The sequence below is a fragment of the Dromiciops gliroides genome, chromosome 2, assembly GCF_019393635.1.
Source record: "Dromiciops gliroides isolate mDroGli1 chromosome 2, mDroGli1.pri, whole genome shotgun sequence".
Classification (NCBI taxonomy): domain Eukaryota; kingdom Metazoa; phylum Chordata; class Mammalia; order Microbiotheria; family Microbiotheriidae; genus Dromiciops; species Dromiciops gliroides.
In genome coordinates this window covers 457144796-457159535 of record NC_057862.1, presented here as the reverse complement: position 1 = coordinate 457159535, position 14740 = coordinate 457144796, and positions in this window count along the sequence as shown.

The window sequence follows — 14740 nt, the reverse complement described above, 5'->3', positions numbered from 1 at the left end:
TCATCTATTTTCATACCAGGAGAAAACAATGGCTTTGTTCTAAAAGTTCAGCGGAGGGGAATCTTTCACTGGAACAAGTCTGGATTACACATAATCTCCTCTCAGGGCTTTGTTTCCCAGAGAATTGAAATGTAGGCACTTGGCTTGAGTCTACAGACTTGAAAATCATCTGATTTCTTATGCAGAAAAATAAACTGGCATCTCTAAGGATCTAAGAAAACCTGGCCCCTTAGACATGTGATAATAACCATCATGTTGTTCAGTCATGTTCGAGTCTTTGTGTGACCCCGTTTGGGGTTTTTGGGGTAAAGATACTGGAGTGGTTTGCTATTTCCTTCTCTAGCTCCTTTTATTGAGGAGGAAACTGAGGCAAATAGGGTTATGTGACTTGCCCAGGGTCACATAGCTAATAAGACTTTGAGGCTAGATTTGAACTATTGATTTGAGGCTAGATTGAACTAGATTTGAAGATACATCTTCCTGACTCCAGGCCTGGCAATCTATCTATTGTGCTACCTAGTTGCTGCAAAAAGCATCATAGCTTCCACATATATAATAATTGTGATAGTTTATATCTGTCTAGCATTTTGCAGAAAGAACACTTTGCTCCCTGTGACCCTGTGAGGTAGATAGTTGGCATATTATTATTATTCCCATTCTATAGATCTGGAGAAAATTTGAAACCCTAAGGAAACAAGTCAGTGGTCCTAAACTGGAAATCCAACACTGCCACTTACATTTGTGTGATCTTAGGAAATTAACTTAACCTCTCTGGGTCTCAGTTTCTTCATTTGTAAAATAAGGTGATCTTTAAGAGGCCTTCTACCTCTAAATCTTATAATCCTATGACACCTTGAAAATTTTTTGAATTTTAACATTCTATTGGAAAAAGATTATGAGAGGCAGCATCAGAGTTAGGAAGACCTAGTTGTAAGTGCTTCCCCCACTATTATTGGTCATGTGACCATGGGGTTGCCAATCTGCCTTAGAACAGGACTTGACTAACCTGGAGTCTCCTATGCCAATGAAATCAAAGGGTTGATCCAAAGAGAAAAATTTACAACAGATTAAGCAATCCAGGAATTAAATCTAAGTATCTTGATCTCATCTGATTACTCTCTGGGTGTGTCATGCTCCATGCAATTCATATTGCTGAAGATAGTATAATCTTAGGCAACCTCACATATCTGATCACAATAACTAGTCACATTTATACAATGCTCTACAATTACAAAGTACTTTATATACATTATCTCATTTCCTTCTGACCACAGCCCTGGGAAGCAGATAGGCCATGTGTTATTGGTGTCATTTTATAGGGGAGAACAATAAAGCTTCTAAAGGTTAAGTGACTTGTACAAGAGCAATAGGGACTGCACTCTAACTCAGGTTCCCCCTCCCAGTTATGGGCCAAGTATTCTTTTCTTTATACTTCCCTACAGTTCAACAGTATAGAGATAAATGTAAACAATAATAGTTAACATTTCATTTAGATAATATTTTAAATATAGGGTGTACCAAAAATCTTAGTGCAGCTTCAAGTTATTAAGGCTTTAAACTGCACTAGGAATTTTGGGACATGTGTGTTTTCTCATTTGATCCTTACAACAACCCTGTGAGTCAGTTGCTATCATGATATCCATTTCACTGATGAAGAATATAAAGCTGAAAGAGGTAAGTGACTTGCTCAGGTCAGCACTCTATCTACTATGCCAGGAAATACCTCTCAGCCTTTCATACTGTAAATTATGCTCCCCCATATAAATAACAATAGCCCGAGAATGTGACAAGTTCTTCTGGGATTCCTTTTCAAGCTTTCATGTTTACCAACTGTGTGACCTTAAGTGAATGACTTCAGTTTCTCTGACCCTGTTCAATTCAATTAAAAACATTTAGTAAGTGCCTACTATGTGCTAAGTTCTGGGGATACAAAAAAGAAGCAAAAGATAGTCCTGTCCACATGGAACTTACAGTCTGTTGGGAGAGAACTTGCAAATAAATATATACAAAACAAGATGTATACAGGAAGTAAATAACAGAGGGGAAGCACTGGAATTAAAAGGATTAGGGATGGTGGGATTTTGCTGCTATATGCTTTTCTGTCATGTCTGACTCTTCATGACTCCACTTAGGGTTTTCTTGGCAAAGATACTGGAATGGTTTTCCATTTCCTCCAGCAGCTCATTTTAAAGATGAGGAAATGGAGGCAAATAGAGTGAAGTGACTTGCCCAGGTTCATACAGCTAGTAAGTGTCTGAGACCAGATTTGAACTCATGCAGATGACTCTTCCTGAAACTTCACTTAGCTGCCCAGATGGAATTTTAGTTGAGACTTAAGGGAAGCTGGGGAGGTCAGTAGTTGAAGTAGAGAAGACAGAGCACAGGGGGACAGCCAGAGAAAATGCCTGAAGTGGAAAGATGGAGGTCTTATTTGTGGAACAGCCAGGAGGCCGCTGTCACTGCTTCCTTATATGTAAAAAGGTTTTAACGACACTTATAATCTTCAAAGGATTATTGTGAGGAAAATGCTCTGTTAATCTTACCTGGCTAGAGACATGTATTGTTATCATCATTAACAATTTTAAAAGTAGACATTTATTAACCATTTACTATGGAAAGGCACCATGCTCATTTGTAAGACTACAAAGCTGGAAAATGGCAATCTCTGCCTGCTCTCAGGGAGTTTATATTCTACTAGAAGTTGAGGGAGTGGGAATTATGTGCTCAAGAGAAGTATAATTTAGGCTGGAGAAAGGAGAGATCATGCCAAAGTTTTCTAAGAAACCTCAAGGAAGGAGGAAATACTTTTAGCCAAGGAAATCCAAGAAGGGTTTAGGGAGAAGGTGATGTCTAAATTAGGCCTTGAAAGAAGAGAGGGACTCTGAATGGCAGAGATGAAGAGGGAATGTAATACAGGAGCTGGGGATGATTTTCATAAGCAAATGCCTGAAGGCTGGAGATAGTATGTCTGCTAGAAGTTCAGTTTGGTTAGAATGTAGAGTAGGTAAAGGAGAGAAATATAAAGTTAGACTGGAAAGGTAAGCCAGAGCCAGATTAGAGAGAGCCTTAACTGCAAGGCTAAAGAGTTTGTATTTGATCATATGGCAATAAAAAGCCATGAAGGTTTTTGAGTGGGGGGTTTGGCATGGCCTGTACATTAGGAAAATTGGGGAGCTGTGTGAAAGATACACAGGAGAGAAGAGAAACTAGGAGCATAGAGATCAGGTAGGAGGCCAGGGCAGGCCAGAAGAATAGTTGTGTGAGTGGGGAAAAAGGGAATGATTGGCAAGAATGTGGAGGTAGACCCTGGAGTACATGGCTCATACTCTAGAAATGTTCTATATTAGTCCATATTTATAAATTTCTGTTTCTTTTTTTGGTTTTGTTTTGTTTTTGTTTTTGCTGGGCAAAAAGGGTTAAGTGACTTGCCCAGGGTTACACAGCTAGTAAGTGTCAAGTATCTGAAGCCGGATTTGAACTCAGGTCCTCCTGAATCCAGGACTAGTAGTTTATCCACCTAGCTGCCCCATGTGTCTTTTATTAAAAAATATTTTATTCTATACTTAAGAAATAAACCAAGGATTTCCATAACATAGTATAATTAAAAAAAGATGATTGCACATGAAACTGCATCTATTATGTACAACTTGCTATTCCTTTTAAATAAATAATAACCTTATCCTGTACATTTCTTTTTCCCCTCATCCCCCCCCCCCAAGAGATGGCTGCCATTCCACACAAATATGTAAAACCATTCTATACATACTTCTATTTATCAGTTCTTTCTCTAGATACATATAGCATCTTCCTTCACAGGTCCTTTTTAATTAATTTGGGTATTTATAATAGTCAAAATGACTTAATTGCTCAAAGTTGTTCTTAAAATAGATGATATACTTGGAAAAACCCAAAGATTCAACTAAAAAGTTAGTTGAAACAATTAATAAATTTAGTAAAGTAGCAGGTTGTAAAGTAAATCCACATAAATCATTAGCTTTCCTATATGTCACCAATAAAACTCTGCAACAAGAGATGGTAAGAGATACCCCATTTAAAAGACCTGGGAGAACACCTTCCAGAACAAACCCAGGGAGAATATGAACAAAATTATAAAAAACCCTTTTCTACAAATAAAATCATATTTAAATAATTGGTGCTCTGCGTCTTAATGATGAGAAAGCTCCTCTATGCCCCTTCAAATCTTGTGGTCCTCAGGTGCCCAAGGTCCAAAGTGACCACTCTAACCTTTTTGGGCTCTTGGGAGTTCTATGGGATGTACCTTGGGGACTAGTGCAAAAAAAATCTTTGCTGCTAATGGACCAAGTTTAAGTTTGGGGATGTCCTTTGTTGGTTGCAAGAAATAGATATGGGAGAGTCCTTCCAAATTCTCAATTCAGAGGATGATTTTATATGTCTACTGCTACCTCTCAGTATGACTCCATGAAGTTAGCTATGGATATAACAAGCTTTTAAAAATATATACATATTTTATTTGTGATATATAATTATATTTTATACATATATCAAACATAGATATAATATACATACATTTGACATATGTAATATAAATTTTCATTATTACATTTAGATATCTAGATATATTCTAATATATATCACTTAGTATTTTAAATCCTTAAATAATTGCTATTTAAACAAATTTGTCATATAAATTATTTATACAAATTGACATGTATATGTTATTTATAACATGTTATAATGGAAAGAATTTGGGTTCAGAGGACCTGGGTTCAAATTATAGGTCTGTAATTTAGTAAATATGTGACTTTGGGCAAGTCACTTATCCCTTTATAGGTTTCAAGTTCCTCATCTGTAAAATGAGGGGATCAGATTACACAATCTCTAAAGTCACTTTCAGCTTTAGAGCTGTGATTCTATGAATAATTTCTGGGGCTCTGAAATTCCTGCAAATCTCCTTGATTAGGAAGGCAGGAACAAAGAGAATAACTAGAACATACCATTCATGCATTAGAATGATAGCGGGTGGCTATAGGTTAATATGTCTCCTCCCTCCAGTTTAGGAATAGATTTACATTTTAACCAAGGTCTTCTGGAGATCATCAATGGAATGATTAATGGTGGGAATTTGGACTGACCCATAAACTGCTGGGGAACCGATTTTTAGGTAGGAAGGTATTAAACTCTGGTCATCCTGAACAATGATGCTGGGCAGCTAGATGGCACAGTATAGTCAGGAAGACCCAAGTTCAAATGTGGCCTCAGACACTGACTGGCTCTGTGACCTTGGGCAAGTCACTTAACCCTTTTTGCCTCAGTTTCCTCATTTGTAAAATGAACTGGAGAAAGGAAATGTCAAACCACTCCAGTATCTTTGCCACAAAAAACCCAAATGGGGTCACAAAGAGTTGGACGCAACTGAAATGACTGAACAATGGATCATAATACCACCTTGAATGCTTACCCTGACAATACAAAACCTGGAGAAGGAATAGTGGGAAAGTTTTTATGGAGGAGCGAGAAAGAGGTAAATGAAGGTAGATATTAAGAATGTGACTGGTGGGGGCAGCTAGGTGGCGAAGTGGATAAAGCACTGGCCCTGGATTCAGGAGGACCTGAGTTCAAGTCCAGCCTCAGACACTTGACACTTACTAGCTGTGTGACCCTACACAAGTCACTTAACCCTCATTGCCCCACAAAAAAAAAGAAAAAAAAAGAATTTGTTTTTAATTTAATTTTTTTTAAACAACAGAGGAATATAGAGATTGCATAATAGTGGTATAACTCTGGTCTCAAAGACCCTAAGTATGAGACTCTCTCCTTACTGGAAGAGATCAAGGCCCCACCCTGAGTCAGAGTTGAAGTTGATCTCCACCAATAAGGAGAGAGACCCATACCAAAGGGCTTTGCGTCTAGGGTTACCCTTAGTTAATTTTAGTATTTTTCTTAAAAAAAAAAAATTTAACCACTGCCTTTTGTTTTTATACCAAAGACATTTCTTCTTCCCATCTTTTGTACCTCTTCACTGAATGCTCCCTTGTAACAAAGAAAATGTTAAGCAAAATATAGGGCTCTACTCATTTGATAGCACATACCACCTTCCACATCTGTAGCTTTGACCTCTTTACTGAGAGGAAGGAGAATTTCATTATAAATTTCTGCAAATCTGCTTGTTTAGGAAGGGAAAGACAAAGAGGATACCTACATCATACCATTCATTCATTCACTAGGATGATAACCTTCAGAATTCCCAACTAACACTGTTATCTGAGCATTCTTTGTCATGCTTTCATCATGGATAGATAATCTTTTTCAATATTTAGCTATGGGGGGATAAAAAGAAAAAAATGAAAAAAAATTAGCTACGGGAGTGGTTTGTCTGAGTACAGCAACAGTAATAACAATGATAATAACTACATTTGTATGGTACTTTGTATTTATAAAGCACTTTATATACTTTATAGACATTTTACAGAAGGAAGCTAATGCTAAGAGCATATATTTCCTATAGCCTTTACTCAGCTCCTCTCCCATACTGCTTACCAAATTCTTCCAGTAGTGTGACTCTTTGTTCATGTTTTATCTCTCCTACTAGACTATACTAATCGTAGCTTACATTCATAATTATCAGGATACTTATGATTTGAAAGCACAGAAGCAAACCTGGCCCCTAATATGTTTTGAGATGAATTAAGAGGCAAGAGATATGGATTTAAGTCCCAATTCTACTACTAAGTACTAAATAATTAGTATTTAAGTACTAACCCTAACCCTTGACAAATTAACCTCAATCTTGCGGGACCTCAATTTCCTCATCTGAAAAATGAGGAAGGCTGAATTAGATGATCTTTTACTTTTAGGTCTCTTCCAGAACTAGTTATCTAGGAATCTGATTAATTCATGTGTATAGATATAGCCTTGAGAAATATTTTAATAGTATTTTTTTCCAATTACATATAAAGACAATTTTTGACATTCATTTTTTATGACATTTTGAGTTCCAAATTTTCTGCCTACCCTCCTTCCCTAAGACAGTAAGCAATTTGATATAGGTTTTATATGTATAATCATGTAAAACATATTTCCATATTAGTCATGTTGTGAAAGAAGAAACAGAACAAAAGGGGAAAATCACTCACATACACAAAAAGTGAATGTAGTATGCTTTGATCTGCAATTCAGATTCTATCAGTTCTTGCTCTGAATGCAGATAAATTTTTCCATCATGAATCTTTTGGAATTGTCTCGGTTCACTGTATTGCTGAAAAGAGCTAAGTCTTAATTATAATAATAATTTATTATTGCACAATGTTGTTGTTACTATGTACAAAGTTCTCCTGGTTTGGCTCACTTCGCTTTTCATGTATGTCTTTCCAGGTTTTTCTGAAATCTCCTTGCTTGTCATTTCTTGTAGCACAATAATATTCCATTACCTTCATATACCATAATTTGTTCAGCCATTCCCCAATTGATGGGCATGCCATGAGGAATATTTTTAAAATCTCTGAAGATATCTTGAAAACAAGTTTCAATTTTATTATTCTCTTTCTAAGCAATTAGCATAGGAATTGAACTGCATAACTTTGACTTTGCCATTGGCACATTGAAAATGAACTCTAGCAGAACTACAAAAAAAGTGAGGCAAATTAACATATGTACCCATAATAATAACTCATATGAACATCAACTTCATGTTTATAAAACACTATGTACATTATATCATTTGAGTCTTGAGGTACTCCAGTGAGACCTGTAATATAAGTATTATTATTCCAATTTTACAGATGAGGAAACTGATTGCCAGAGGGGTTAAGGGACTTGTTCATTTTCACAGTAATAAGTGACAGGGCCAAGAATTGTACTCAGGTTTTCTGACTTCTAATCTAGTGTTCTTTCCAATACACCCAATGATTCATGCTCTCTGAAGAAAGAGAATTGTATATCTTTCCTTTTCAACTTTCTATGAAATCCCAAAGCACCAGACAAAGTGTTCTTGTTATTCATCCTTGTCTTTTGTTTTTGTTTTTGTTGTTGTTGTTGTTTTTGCGGGGCAATGGGAGTTAAGTGACTTGCCCAAGGTCACACAGCTAGTAAGTGTCAAGTGTCTGAGGCCAGATTTGAACTCAGGTATTCCTGAATCCAGGGCCAGTGCTTTATCCACTGCGCCACCTAGCTGCCCCCTTGTCTTTTGTTTTTGAAGAAGACTAATGATGTCATGTGCAGTAACTTGACTTGAGCTTGAATTGGATTTCAGTGAGGCAGAGTTGCACAGTCATCAGCCTCACTCTTTCTTCCTGAGGCATAGAGGCAAGTGGCAAGACAGAAGTCATGATGACTGGTGATGGCCCCAGATACAGTGGATGACTTTGGTGGCTTCAATGTCTAACTAAGCTCTCAATGCTCTACAGTGCCTGTTTTAGCAGCCTTCAGGGCCATTGGAACAAACTGTTCTCATCCATCCATTCCATTGGGGGAAGTCTTCACATACTTGGGGTACACATCCCCCTAACTCGTTGATGGATTTGAGACCTGCTAGTTACCTTTTACCTGGTTTAGCCCATCTGCTGAGACAGTTTTTAACAGGGTGTGGCTGCTGTGCATGCTATAGCTTCTTGGAGCCAGAGGTGAGAGTTGGGTGACAGGTGGACATCAAAAGTGGATAAACAACCCTGAAAAGGGTTTAGCTAGCCCTCACACCAGAGGTGCTAGTCCTCCTTGAACACCCTTACACTCCACTAGACAAAGTAGATACTTAGTAAAAGTTAAATTGAATTAATTCATTGTAATCTTTTCTACTGAGAGGAAAACTGAATCCCTTCCCTACAACCTATTTAAATATAGTCATTAGACAAATATTAGGCACCTAGAATGTACAATTCATCCAGTCTCCTTGTACTAGCCACCTATTCTTTCATGTGCAAATATATCTTTTTGCCTTGTTTTTTAATAGTTTTCACAGGTGTATATTTGGAAACTGGAAACTCCTGGGAAACAGAGACGTACTGTCACTTCTCCCAAGAAGGTGCTAAGCTGAATAGCCCAGTCTGAGCTTGGATCCACTTTCTTGATATACAAGCTTGTTCCAATTCAACATGGATTTACTGGTATCAATATTTCGGTGCCAGGCTAGATACTGTGTGCTTTACAAATGAGGCACAAGGTACACTTGCTAAGCACAAGAACTGACATTTATTAACAGCCTGCTGTGTTTAGGTTTCTGAATGAGGCACTGGAGAGATTTTTAAAAATTAGATAACACTTAGGCCCCATCCTTTGTGGAGATGAGGCTAGTAGGGGGATAAGGTACCAGAACAGATACCTATGAAATAAAATAGTACATGATAAGTATGTAAAAGTAGTGGTAAACAAAGCATTATGTATGGGAAAGGGCCCATACCAATGTGGGAGATCAGGGAAGACTTCCTGGTAATGGTAAGGTTAGAGTTGGGGGTTTAAAAGGATGTGTAAGAATTCAGTAGTCAAGCGTTGGGGGGAAGGAAGGGCACTCCTAGGTTTAGAATAGTGGTAGTAGTTAGTGCAGACCATGCATAAGGGGAGAGAGGAGTAATGTTGGCCAGTTTAGCTGAAGCCTAAAATGTGTAGGAGGCAGCAAGATGCAATAAGAAAGGCTTTGGGTTTAGAATCAGAAGAGAGTATTTGAATCTTGGTTCTGCCATTTATTATTATTATTATTATTATTTTTACTGATAAGAAAATTTCAGTGTTTATTTATTTTTTTACATATAAGGTATTTTATTTTTTCCGTTACATGTGAAGATAGTTCTCAACTTTTGTTTATACAAGCTTTACAATTTCAGATTTTTCTCCCTCCCCTCCCTCCCCCCTCCCCTAGACAGCAGGTAATCTGATATAGGTTATATCTATATATCTATATACATATACATATATATATATACACACACATATATATCCATAATAACATTAATCCTATTTCTGCATTAATCCTGTTATAAGAGAAAAAATCAGGGCAGTAATGCAAAACCTCAAAATAGAAAAAAAAAACCCCAAAACAACAGCACCCAAAACAAAAGAAATAGTATGGTTCAATCAGCATCTATACTCCACAGTTCTTTTTTTTTTTTCTTAGATTTGGAGATCCTCCTCTATCATGAGTTCCCTGGAACTCTTCTGTACATTGCATTGGTGAGAAGAATATAGTCCATCACAGTAGGTCAACACTCAATGTTGATGATACTGTGTACAATGTTCTTCTGGTTCTGCTCATCTCACTCATCATCAGCTCACCCAAGACCCTCCAGGTTTCTCTGAACTCCTCCTGCTCATCATTTCTTACAGCACAATAGTATTCCATTGTATTCATATAGCACAACTTGTCCAGCCATTCCCCAATTGATGGGCACCCCCTCAACTTCCAATTCCTTGCTACCACATAAAGAGCAGCTATAAATATTTTTGTACATGTGGGTCCCTTTCTGCCATTTATTATTAGGGTGAAACTTGGGCAAGTCATTTGATGTCTCTTGATTTCAGTTTCATACTCTCTAAAATGAAGGAATTGGACCAGATAGATCTATAAACCTGTGAGAAAAGGCAGGAGAGTCAGGTAGCTTCTGCCTATGGAAGGCCCTGAAAGCCTACATTTCATTCTTTTGCCTGTAGGTCAGAGATCAGGAACATTTAGGATAATAGTATGGCATAAAAAGAGTGGAATTTAGACATTTTGGGTACCCAAGCAACAATTTATGAAATGGTCTCTCCTAATCCTAAAGCACAGCCTATACTTTCTTAATTCATGGTCCTTCACCCCTCTGCCTTCCTGATCACTCCTACTATGGTAGCCTAACATATTAGGGTGCAGGCTTTAATTTATGGCTTATACTACTTCTATATTAACATGATTTGGCTATGCTAAAGAATAATAGGGATAATGATAAAAAGAAAACATCTCAAAACACTATTGCCCTAAACACTCTCTCTTTGTAGCCCTCAATGAGCATTATTTCAAACCTATGCCACTGCCTCTTGCTAGATGCTGCTCTAGTTAAGAGATCAGGACCAGGGGACAGCTAGGTGGCACAGTGGATAGAGCACTGGCCCTGGAGTCAGGAGTACCTGAGTTCAAATCCGGCCTCAGACACTTAACACTTACTAGCTGTGTGACCCTGGGCAAGTCACTTAACCCCAATTGCCTCGCTAAAGAAAAAAAAAAGAGAGAGAGAGAGATCAGGACCAGAAAGGAGAGAGGCATCTGCTACTGGGTCCTGCTTAAATAGCCTGGAACAGGGCAATGGCTAATTTCAGATTCTCAAAATAGCTTCATAATTGGTATACAGTGGCTAAATCCCCAGTCAGCCTTTAGATAGAAAAGCTTCCAGTTGTCAATATGTCACTTGGTAGAATAGATTAAATCCAGGTAGTAGATATTTTCTCTCAAGCTGGGGTGGGAGAAGGAAGAGAGAGACAGAGAGAGAGACAGAAAGAGACAAAGACAGAGAGAGACAGAGAGACAAACAGGGAGAAAAAGAGAGATGGAGAGAAGAGAGAGAGTGAGAGAAGGAGGGAGGAAGGAAGGAATACAGAAAAAAGGAAAGAAAGAATAAGAAAATGGATTTCCATTTGCCCTCAGAGTCCATTAACTCTCTATCTGGAGGTGAACAGCATATTTCATCATGAATCCTTTGGAATTGTGGTAGGTCATTGTGTTAATCAGAATTCCCAAGTCTTTCAAAAGTTGTTTATCTTTACAATGTTGTTGTTATTATATAAATTATTGTCCTGATTCATCTTCATATATCTCTTGTGCAGCCATTCCCCAGTTGATGGGCATGAGGTGGGCTCTCTCTAAACAGAGATTTCTTCCCTCACTAATGGTTCTAGAGCCTGAGCTAGAAGAAGCAATAGTTAGAAGGGGACTGCTATTCCTGAGGTTCTCAGGTTTCAGGTCCTGGGCTATTTCTAAATAGGTTTCAAGGGAGGTGGTAGTTAAGATGGTGGTGATGTGTTTTGAGTTACCTGGCACAAGCCATCTCTTCTCTCTCTCCCAAGGGGCCTTGCTTTTTAAGTTAGGCTGGCTTTCATATTTATTATCTCATTTGAATCCCCCTCCCCCAAATCCCCCAAAAGAAACAAGGAAAGGAAAGGAAATAAGCATTTATTAAGTGTCTACTACATGCCAAGCACTGGGTTAAGTACTTTATAAATATTATCCCATTTGATCCTCACAACTATCTGGTACAGATCACATGGCTGATAAATTACAGCATCAGAAATTTAGAACTCTTAAGTTCAAAACTCATTTCAAACTCAAATAGAAACAGGTTGTACAAAAGGATCTCTGCTTGAGGCATATCAAGTTAGAAAACCACATATTAATACAATCTATGTCATATTGTATTTTTTAAAATTTTGTTAAATATTTCCAAATTACATTTTAATCTGGTTTAGCCCATACTTGGACTATGGTGGTAGTGGTGGTGGTGGCAGTGGTGGTGGTAGGGACAGCATGTTTGATACCTCTGCTCTAAAGGAAAATCTAGTCCAACCTTCTTCATTTTATAAATAAGGAAAGTGAGATACAGAGAAGTTAAGTGATAGATCTAGTGTCACACATGTAGTGTCAGAGGTAGAATTTGAACACAGGTCCTCTGAGTCTCAATCAAATGATCACTCTACTTGACCATGCATGCTGACTTTCACTTAAGCTCCATTCTACAGAAATGGACACTCAGTGAGATTAAGTTGGTTAAAGTCAAACAGCCAGTGTCAGTGAAAGGGCCCAAACTTTGGTTTTCTGATTCCAAGTCCAGTGTGTTCTCTCCCATACTGTGCTACTTACTAGCCTTGCTTGATATCAGACTGGTGACGATCATAGGTATACCTATGGATTTCTTTGCATACTTCCCTGCTACTCTATCTGAAAGTCTTTCCTTTTTTTCCCCAAAGTTCATTGCAGATAGTACCCTCTCCACAAAGTCTTTCCTTATTCTCCCTCCCTCTCCCGGGTGAAAGTTATCTTACATTTCTCCTAGCATTTTTACAGGATCTCTTCATTGCACTTATCCAAATCCCCCTTGTATCAGTCATTTGTGTAGGAATCCTTTCTCATATTAGATTTTTTTTTTTTTTGCAGGGCAATGGGGGTTAAGTGACTTGCCCAGGGTTACACAGCTAGTAAGTGTCAAGTGTCTGAGGCCGGATTTGAACTCAGGTACTCCTGAATCCAGGGCCGGTGCTTTATCCACTGCGCCACCTAGCCGCCCCTCTCATATTAGATTTTAAATGGAGAACAAGACCCATATTTGTTATTTTTGCTTTTATATTGTGATGAAATAATGGGATTTAGCAGATACTCAAAGACCCACCTGGAGATTAATCTAGACTGATTGAATCAAGTGAGAGTGATTGACTGCTGATTAGCCTACTTCAAGTTAATTGGATTGTAATCACACCTGGCTAGCCCTTAAGAAGGTATTGTTCTCAAAAGCTGGACTGTGAACTCAATGATGCCAACCAATCAGCTTGAAGCAGTGTGTAAGGACCACCTCTGTTCCAGACCTATAAAAAGCTTCCCCAATCAGCTTGCTGGAGAGTTCCTAATTAAAGCAGGCTTGTGGAGGAGGACTTCAGGAAGAACTCAACCAGGCTGGAACTCTAGGCTAGGTAGGCCTTCTTTTTCTTAACTTTCTCAACTCCTTGTGAATACCTCTATGCTTTATTAAATGTTTAATCCCCAAAGACTGGTGCTGAAGCTTCTAATTTAAGGCGACCACAATTTAGATTTTAAACATCACAATATACCTAGAGTCAAACTCAATGCATCCATTATATATTTAGTTGCTATTCAGTCATGTCTAACTCTTTGTGACCCCATTTGGGATTTTCTTGGCAAAGATACTGGAATGATTTGCCATTTCCTTCTATAGATCATTTTACTGATGAGGAAACTGAAGCAAACAGGCTTAAGTAACTTGTCCAGGGTCACAAAGCTACTAAGTGTCTGAGGTCAGATTTGAATTCAGGTCTTTCTAACTCCAGGCCTGGTGCTCTATCCCAAAACTATTTCTCTATTTCTATTTCTTCCTTCTTCTTCCTCCTTCTTTCTTCTTTCTTCTTCTTTCCTCTTCTTTCCTCTTCTTCTTTCTTCTTCTTCCTCTTCTTCTTTCTTCTTCTTCCTCTTCTTTCTTCTTCTTCATGAGGTTTAAGTGACTTGCCCAGGGTCACACAGCTAGCAAGTGTCAAATGTCTGAGGCCGTATTTGAACTCAGGTCCTCCTGAAGCCAGGGCTGGTGCTTTATCCACTGTGCCACCTAGCTGCTCCTATATACCTATTTTGTATACCCAGTGGCACACGAAAATTTCTCGGGCAAAAAGGGGTTGTGAGTGGAAAAAGTTTAAGAAGTCCTGCTCTATCTACTGTGCCACCTAGATGTTCTTCATTATACACAGTACATGCTTAATAATTCAGTCATAAACTTTAACATACTGCATCTGTTTGGTGAATTTGGATTGGTTGAATTCTTTCTCTTCAAGGATCAATGATGTGATCCTAACTAAGACCACATGATTCACTATGATATGTAATAATGGAAAGCAAGCCAGACTAGAAGTTAGGAGACCTGACTGAGTAAGGACAGGTACTAGCTGTGTTACTGAATTTTTCTTCTCCTCAGTTTCTTTCTCTTTAAAACAAGGGTGCACATTAGTCAAATGGAACCTCTTTGAAGGCAGGGAATTGTTTCATTTTTTATCTCCGGATCTGCAGTCCAGGAGAGGTACTTAATAA